This window comes from Microtus ochrogaster, chromosome 1 (genome assembly GCF_000317375.1).
Source record: "Microtus ochrogaster isolate Prairie Vole_2 chromosome 1, MicOch1.0, whole genome shotgun sequence".
In the NCBI taxonomy this organism is placed as follows: Eukaryota; Metazoa; Chordata; class Mammalia; order Rodentia; family Cricetidae; genus Microtus; species Microtus ochrogaster.
Genome location: NC_022009.1, coordinates 90095305 through 90103224, shown reverse-complemented (window position 1 = coordinate 90103224; position 7920 = coordinate 90095305).

Here is a 7920-nt window from a genome sequence, read left to right as displayed (position 1 = left end):
TGTGTGTGTGTGTGTGTGTATGTGCGCGTGTGCACGTCTGTGCACATGGGTGCCAGAAGAGGGTGTCAGGTATGCGGTGACTCTCTGCACTGCTCTCCAGGATTTTCTGACAACCACATTAAGTTTAAAGAGGCCCAAACCACCTGTCGTATTTAGAAACTTGTGAATTAGAACTCGAAGTTTCAGTGTTCACAGAGCTAAACCTTCCATTCCTTCTGTGCCTTGTCCCACTGTGACCTCTTTAAATCAGAAGGCCCTACTCACTCAGAAAGCCATGTGACAACAGACATCAGAACATATTAGGAACCATGAAGCAAATTAAATGTCAAGCAGACACGAGAAGTGAGACCGTGTGTTTCATTAGCACCGTCCAGCGAAGCGGCACACCCCATCTGAATTGAAACCTAAGCCACTCCAAGCTCAAGAGGCCTGTGCCTGTCGGGTGTTTTCTTCCTGATTCTAAAGGACTGCACTACTGTTACGGCTGAACTAATAAACAAGGCTATTCTCGGGCCACACATGGCATTTAAGTGCCATTTGTAACAAACCGTGCTTGTTTGTTAGTCCTTTGTCACTAGCTGGGTTACCTTCTCACTGGCTCTGGACAAGTTTGTAGTAGGAGGAACAAGAGGCTGGCACTCGCAGTCTCCGTCACAACACCATGGCACTACTATGTTTTTCTGCAATGATCCTGAACCATATCCTAATCTCGACATCACTGAGTGGCACAGTTCCCATAAAGCATCCTCTTTGACAGCATCGCCCGCCGGAGTCTCTCTGTCAGCCCGGTGTGGACAGACACGAGGTGTTTAGCTCGGTGTGGGCAGACTCGGTGTGTTTTCTTTCCCGCAGTAATTACTCCTTAAGAGATGAGGGTCTCTTAGCCCCAGGAGTCACTAGAAGCCAGGGAAATAGTCTTAGCAAGTCAGCCATAGCATCCACCTCCTGCCCACATCCTCCAAGTTTGCTCTTCCATTTTTCCCTTATCCAGTTTGTCCTCCGCTTTACTGAGTCCCCTAAGACGAATAGAATAATAGATTCACCATGAGATAATTTACAAGATAGCAAGCAAACATGATGCGATCACCATGTCAAACAACTGTAAATCTCACATTTTTATCATCCGATGTTTATTTTCCTGGCTGATGGGTTAGGGATCGAATTTCGCAGTGTGAACTCTGCAGAGAAGGTTACCACACTCATTTCAGTTACGTTGCGACCAGTCTTGTTCTTGATTTCATTCCTCCCTAAGGTGGCTGCTTATCAACTTTTCTACTTAACTTCCGGGATTCTAGGTTTTAGGAAAATTGGTGCATAGTGAAAGGCCGGGACAAGGAGTCATACTGCTCTGCCATTGCTGGATGTTCCTTGAGAAGAATCCTTAGGGCAGATGGAGGCACACCAGTCCTGGTGCAGCTTCCTGACAACAATGAAAGTAGCTGGAGTCCTGTGGAGGTTGTGAGAAGTGATGGGTCTCTGCCAGGCCTGGCAATGAAGTTTGCCATATATAAACCTATTGAATCTCTTCGGTTGATGACTGGCTAAGAGGAGGGGGGTGTCTTGAAAAACCAGTGCCTCTCAGAAAGCAGCCCCTCTGTGTTATCATCTAGAGGATAGCCAGCCTGACCTGGGAAACGAGTGATAGGGTTTCGTGTGGAAGCAGGAAAGTTTTATCCTAGCAAGCCGTGGAGATGTGTGGGTGGCTGAAGAACCTCTGATGGTTCCTTTGAGTTCAGATGAAGGTAGTGGACACGCTAGCAGGTCAGGCATGTGCTGTGTCGCAGAAGTAATGGTAGAAGGTAGGAGAGCCATCGGTGGCTCAGGATCAACAGAGAACAAGCATCCAAGGTACACAAGGTCAGTAGTGACAAGGGGGCAGATCTCGTCATTTCTGCTGCTGGGAGGAGACAAAACCCATTGCTACAGTCCTCGGGGGACTTGAGAGTTGTGTACTGTTGCTATCTCATGATTGGTGATGTGATTCTTTTTAGAGATAAACCCACATTTTTAGGCTTTTTTCTTACTTTCTGAAGTTTCTTCTTAGATCCATGGACAGTTTAGGGACACTGACCAAATGAAAAATCTGGTCCCACAATTTTGAATAAATGTCAATAAGATTTCTGACTAATTATATTAATGTTTCAACAAAGTTCACTTATGTCAGCTGACAATTAGAATCCTAATTAATGCCTGATGTCGATTCCCAGATGCTAATTACAATGGTAGAGACAAATGACGGTAGTTTTCCCGCGTGGCAGCTGGGAGCTGGGCATGAAAACCTTTGAGCTGTGCCTGTGAACTAGCACACACAACCTATATCATGCAGGGTGAAGACCTTCCAAGCTTCCGTTTATCCTTCATGACATAGCCAAAGGATTTCTCCAACGTGACTTACACAGTCTCTTTTTCTTGCCCAGTTGTGATTTGGTTGCATGCTTGGTTGATTGGATGTTGGTTGGTTGGTTTTTGAGAACCTCTGTCTAAAGATTTAATGAGGCTAGACAGTCCTTGCTCTGTTCTTGTACTGAGGGTTAATCATCAATATTCCTCCAGAACTTTTAAAGTTATACATAGGTTTTTCAAAAATAGGCTTTATAAAGTAGATAAAGTTCTCTTTTATTTATTTGTTTAATATGTGCTAAGATGATCATGGAGTTTTCCTTTTTTTAGGAACGGTTTCCTGTGTAACCCCAGCTGTCCTGGGCTCACCGTGTAGACCAGATTGACCTCAAACTCACAGAGATCTGCTTGACTCTGTCGCCAAACTCACGCCAGAGTTTTCTTGTTTTAGTGGGTTAACTTAAAGTCAATGTGACTTTGCATCCTTCCAGATAGGTACCATCTGTTTGCAAATATGTTTTATTGGACTCAACTTGCTGAAAACCAGGAATTTACCAGCAATGTCAATGATAAATATTGAGACGCAGGGATTTTGTTCTCTCTTGAAATACCTTTGCCTGCTGTTAGAATGGAGTAACGCACACAGAAGGGTTGAGAATTATTCCGTTCTCTTGTCCCTCTGGAAGAAACTGTGCAAAAAAAAATGGTATTTGTTAAATATTGTTTGTACGTGCAAATTTCTTTTTTCTTTTTCTTTTTTGGTTTTTCGAGATAGGGTTTCTCTGTGGTTTTGGAGCCTGTCCTGGAACTTGCTCTTGTAGACCAGGCTGGTCTCGAACTCACAGAGATCCGCCAGCCTCTGCCACAGAGTGCTGGGATTAAAGGCATGCGCCACCACCGCCCGGCTTGCAAATTTCTTTTTAAAAGTAGCTTTTAACTCTAGTTTCCTTTTGTAAACATGTGCTGCCCTGCCTGGTTTTTATCTAGTCACCTTTAAGAAAGTGTCTTTTGTGAATTTTGTCTAATGATAGCTAAGCTGAAGTTACTGGCATGAAGACATCATAATTTCTTGTTATTATCCAGTTAATAACTGTAAAGGCTGTAATGATGCAATCTCTCTCCTTCACATTGGTAATTTATTCTCTCAGTTCTTTTCCCTTCTAGTCAGTGTGGCCGGTAGCTTTTCAGTGTTTTTATTTTTCTCAGTTTCTGTTTCTCTCACTTCTGTCTCATTGTTCTCTGTTGGGATCTTTGGTTTATGATTTCTTCTACTCTGGGTTCTCCTTTCCAAAGCAGAGGTTGTGATTTAGAATTCTGATTGTCTAGCCTATGACTTTTACTGACTTAGTTTTTCCCTGGGTATTACGATGATGGCACCCCAGAAACTTTAAATGTGCCTTGAATTTTTATTAAGGATTTATCCACTTTTATTTATGTGTATTTTTTTTTTGCCCGCATGTGTGTCTGTGTTCCACACATGTGCCTGGTGCCCATGGAGGCCAAAAGGAGGAGTGGTGACTCTGGGACTGGAGGGACAGGTGCTTTTGAGCCAGTCCTTTGCAAGAGCATCAGGTGCTCTTAATCACTGAGCCATGTCTCCTAAGTCCACTATGCCTTGATTTTTATTTAGTTTAAGATATTTTGCTAATTTTCCTTTTGGCTTCTTTGGACTGTGAGTTATTCAGATGTATTTCTGGGTGGCCTTATGCAATGCTTCCTAATTTAATTTCATTACGATAGAGAACAGCCTCTGTACAGCTTGAATTGTTCCCTAAATTGTCTTCTCATTTTCATTCATTTGCAAGGGCATCCCTGTCTACTCTGTTTTCTTCATTGCTTATCTAAGAATGTTTTATTTAATTTCCATGTTTTTGTGGATTTCTCAAACTTCCTTGTAAGTAATGTATGATATCTCATTAATTTCATCATAGCCAAATAACTTGCTTGTATTATGTCATTCCAATCTTGTCTTTTTTTCCCGTCTTCAGGACCTATTTTCATGAAGCCAGACATGTAGTGCCGCCACATAGACGGCTGAGACAGAAAGATCTAGAGTTTAAGGCCAACCTAGGCTACAGTGTAATGTGTAGGCCAGGTTGGTCTCAAATGCTCAGTTCTCTGTGCTTCTACCTTCCAAGTGCTAGCAAGTGTCACTATGTATACCTCATACAGTTATCTGAAGCTGAATCATCTATTCCAATAAAATAGAAGTGCCACAAGAACAGGGATGAAACATAGTATGATATGCCTAGAACTGCCTAGAACATAGTGGACACTCAGTAGCGAATGAATAAGTAAATTTTTATATGAACACAGATTCTTGTGTGATAATTCTTTTGCATATAATTACCAACTCTCTTTACTAAATACTGAGGTCCAGGTTGGCAGAGCATTCTCCCTCAGCTTGTTTCAGTTCTAACCTAGGCTCTTGCATTGAGGGAGGAGCATCAAGGTTTATGGATTGGGTGAACTTGAGCTACAACACAGTACTGGATAACTGGAGCATTGTTTGCTTGCTTCGCGGTGGATCACAGAGTTACAGGATCAGGAGGAAAGAATGGCGCGGGAGTAACAGCCGCTTTCTCCCCTTGCTGTTGGTTCTTGTTTCTAGATTTCTCCCCCTGCCTGGGGTTGTTTTTCCCCCCAAATAACCTGCTCCTAAGTCAATAAAACTGGTCCCAAGATGATGAGCATCCTTCATCACAGCGAAGCTCTAATCCCAGATTCTAATCCTGGTTCCTCGATTACACTCCTGTAGAATCCTGTCGGTCACCCTTGCCTTACAGAGCTGTGCTCAGGTTCACTTGCACTGGAAGGATGCGTCCTGCTTCACCAGGTCATTGTGGGACAGAGAGGAAGTGTGACAGTGTTGTGAAAGCGATGACGTAGGTAGCAATACTCAATTTTTAATTAAGAGGTGAAACTAGAGACTCATTCTCTATGAGATTTTGATTACAACAGTGATAGGCACCTATACAGGCAGTCTTAGACTGTGTGGCACAGGTCATCAGAGATATTGTTAGATTGTCTAAAAATCATGACATGAGGCTCGGTTAGGAAAGTGTCTACCCGGTATGCAGGAGACTCTGGGTTCACAGTACCACATAAACAAGATGTGAGGCATGACGGTGCAAGCCTATAACCCACGTGATTCAGAAGATGTCGAAGAGTAAGAAGTTCAAAGTCATCTTGGGCTACATAGTAAGCTCAAACCAGTCTAGGATATGTAAGACTCTGTCTTTAGGAAGAAAGTCATGACATCATAAGTATATGTTCCCTCAATCATTTCAGCAACACAGGTGAAACACTTTCATCGTACAAAGCACCATTCTTATTCCAGAAGAAAAATTAAAAAGGAGAGCCCCTGGTTACATAGGTTTTCATTATGGTGGTCCACTCAAACATGGAAGTAGATAATTACCTCTACTTGGTAAGTACAATAAGAAAGAAATTATCCAGAAATTTGTAGCATGGTATTTCCCATGAGTTGAGGAAAGTGGGTTGTAATGGGATACTAGGAGGTAATAGCTGAAGTGTCTGGAGGAATAAATAAAAACACAACTAGTAATGAAGGAATGAATGGCGGGCCAATCCATTCTACTTAACATTAAAGTCTCTGGAAAGTGAAGCCCAACAAGGAATTGAAGAAGGAAAGGAAGTGTTCTGTAGAGGGATTAGCATCATTTGATCTTGAGGGTGCCGAGAGTGGAGAGAACACAATAAAACTGACTCTGGGGATTTATGTAACCACTGCTATCCTGCAGTGTATTTGCTATGTAGTCCAGGCTGGCCTTGAACTCACAGAGCTCCACATGCCTTGGCCTCTGAAGTGTTGAGATTAAAGGTGTGTGCCCCATGCCCTGCCATTTCCTGGCTTTTTGACACAGTCTGGTTATGTGGCCATGCTGACATCGAACCCTTGCTCTCCTGTCTCAGTGGCTGGGATTATAGGTGGGCTCACTCCTGAGCTGGACGTGAACCATCTTTCCCTATGGTTAATGGTTAGGTATGTGCTACTTATGTGCACTCATCTTCTGTTGTATTTAGTCATAATTTCTGCACGCTATAATTTGGCTTATACTTGCTTAAGTTTTTAACTTCACCCCTGGCAGACTGGATCTGATTTCAAATGTTTAGTGTTCTTAATGACAACTCATCTTGGTTTTTGAGTTTTATTAATTCAGTATCTCAAGAGTAATTGGCCCAAATCACATGTCTGCTCTTACGTCGAATAATTATCTCTGTTTCATATACCTGTAATTAGAAAGAAGAGATTCCCATAATATAAAAAGTCCCAATTCTCATTGTTTTTAGAGTGGTCTTTTGATTGGGAGAGTTCCTCCCTACTCAACACAGCCAGATATCCCATGACATGCTGTCTACATGCTTCATTTGAATTGTTTGCATGTTAAGAAAACTTGATTTATCTCCCAAGAACAGTATGGTTTTCTCCTTTCTGCATATTTATCAAAGTAGAATTATATAACAAAATTGTCTGAAAGTGTACAGTTCAATACTTTATAAGGTAGTATTTCTATATCTAAGTTGCTAGCAGGCAGACTTTCCAGTTTTTTAATTTCTCTCAAGAAATAAGTAATTGATGTAGTCTCAGAATCTAAATGAAAGTTAAAATAAATCAGCTGTACGTACTTGTAACTTCAAAGTTATCAGTGTGAGATATTTCAGGTAGAGTTGATTATTCATCTAGAATTAGAACCTTTGAGAGAATCACTGGGTAGTGTTAATACTTAAGCCTGGGCTCTGACTCCAAAGACTGCACCTGGTTTGGGACATGACACTGCATCAAAGGCTTTGCCTGGATCTCAGCTGATGCCGATGGGAAGCTGTGGCTAAAGCCCATAGCTGGAGACGAGGGTATTGTCATATGTGGGCTTCTAGAACAGACACATAGGAGCAAACTCTGACCCAGGGACAGAAGCCACTTAAATGCAAACAGGACTCTTTGAGGTGAAGGAAACACAGCAGTGCAAAAAGCTCTGGAGAAGGAAGAAAGGGACAAGGGACACCCCTGCTGCTCCCAAAGGATCCATGACCAGGAGTCTCAAGTAGCTAGAGGTCTTGTTAGAAATGTGCTTTATGACTGTCCCCAGACCTCATGACTACACTTAATAACACACCTACGGACCCGGCTGTGATGGTTCATGCCTTTAATCCTTCCTAGCACTCGGGAGGCAGAGGCAAGTGGATCTCTGTGAGTTCAAGGCCAGCCTGGTCTATAAGAGCTAGTTTCAGGACAGGACCCTGAAACAGGCTACAGAGAAACCCTGTCTTGAAAAAACAAAAACAAAAACCAAAACTAAAAACAACCCCATACCCAGGAAACTCACATGCACATTAGAGTCTAGGTTCTCACAGGAAGACATCAGAGTAATTGATAAAAGCAAATTCCCTTCTGTCAACGGCAAAGGAAACCTGGTCTGTGTCACAAGCTCCACTGTCTGCCTCAACTCTTCCCCAAGCCTGCTCTGTGGCTGTCCATATTCTCCTCCATGGTATTGCTCTGTGGCTGTCCATATTCTCCTCCGTGGTTTTGCTCTGTGGCTGTCCATATTCTCCTCC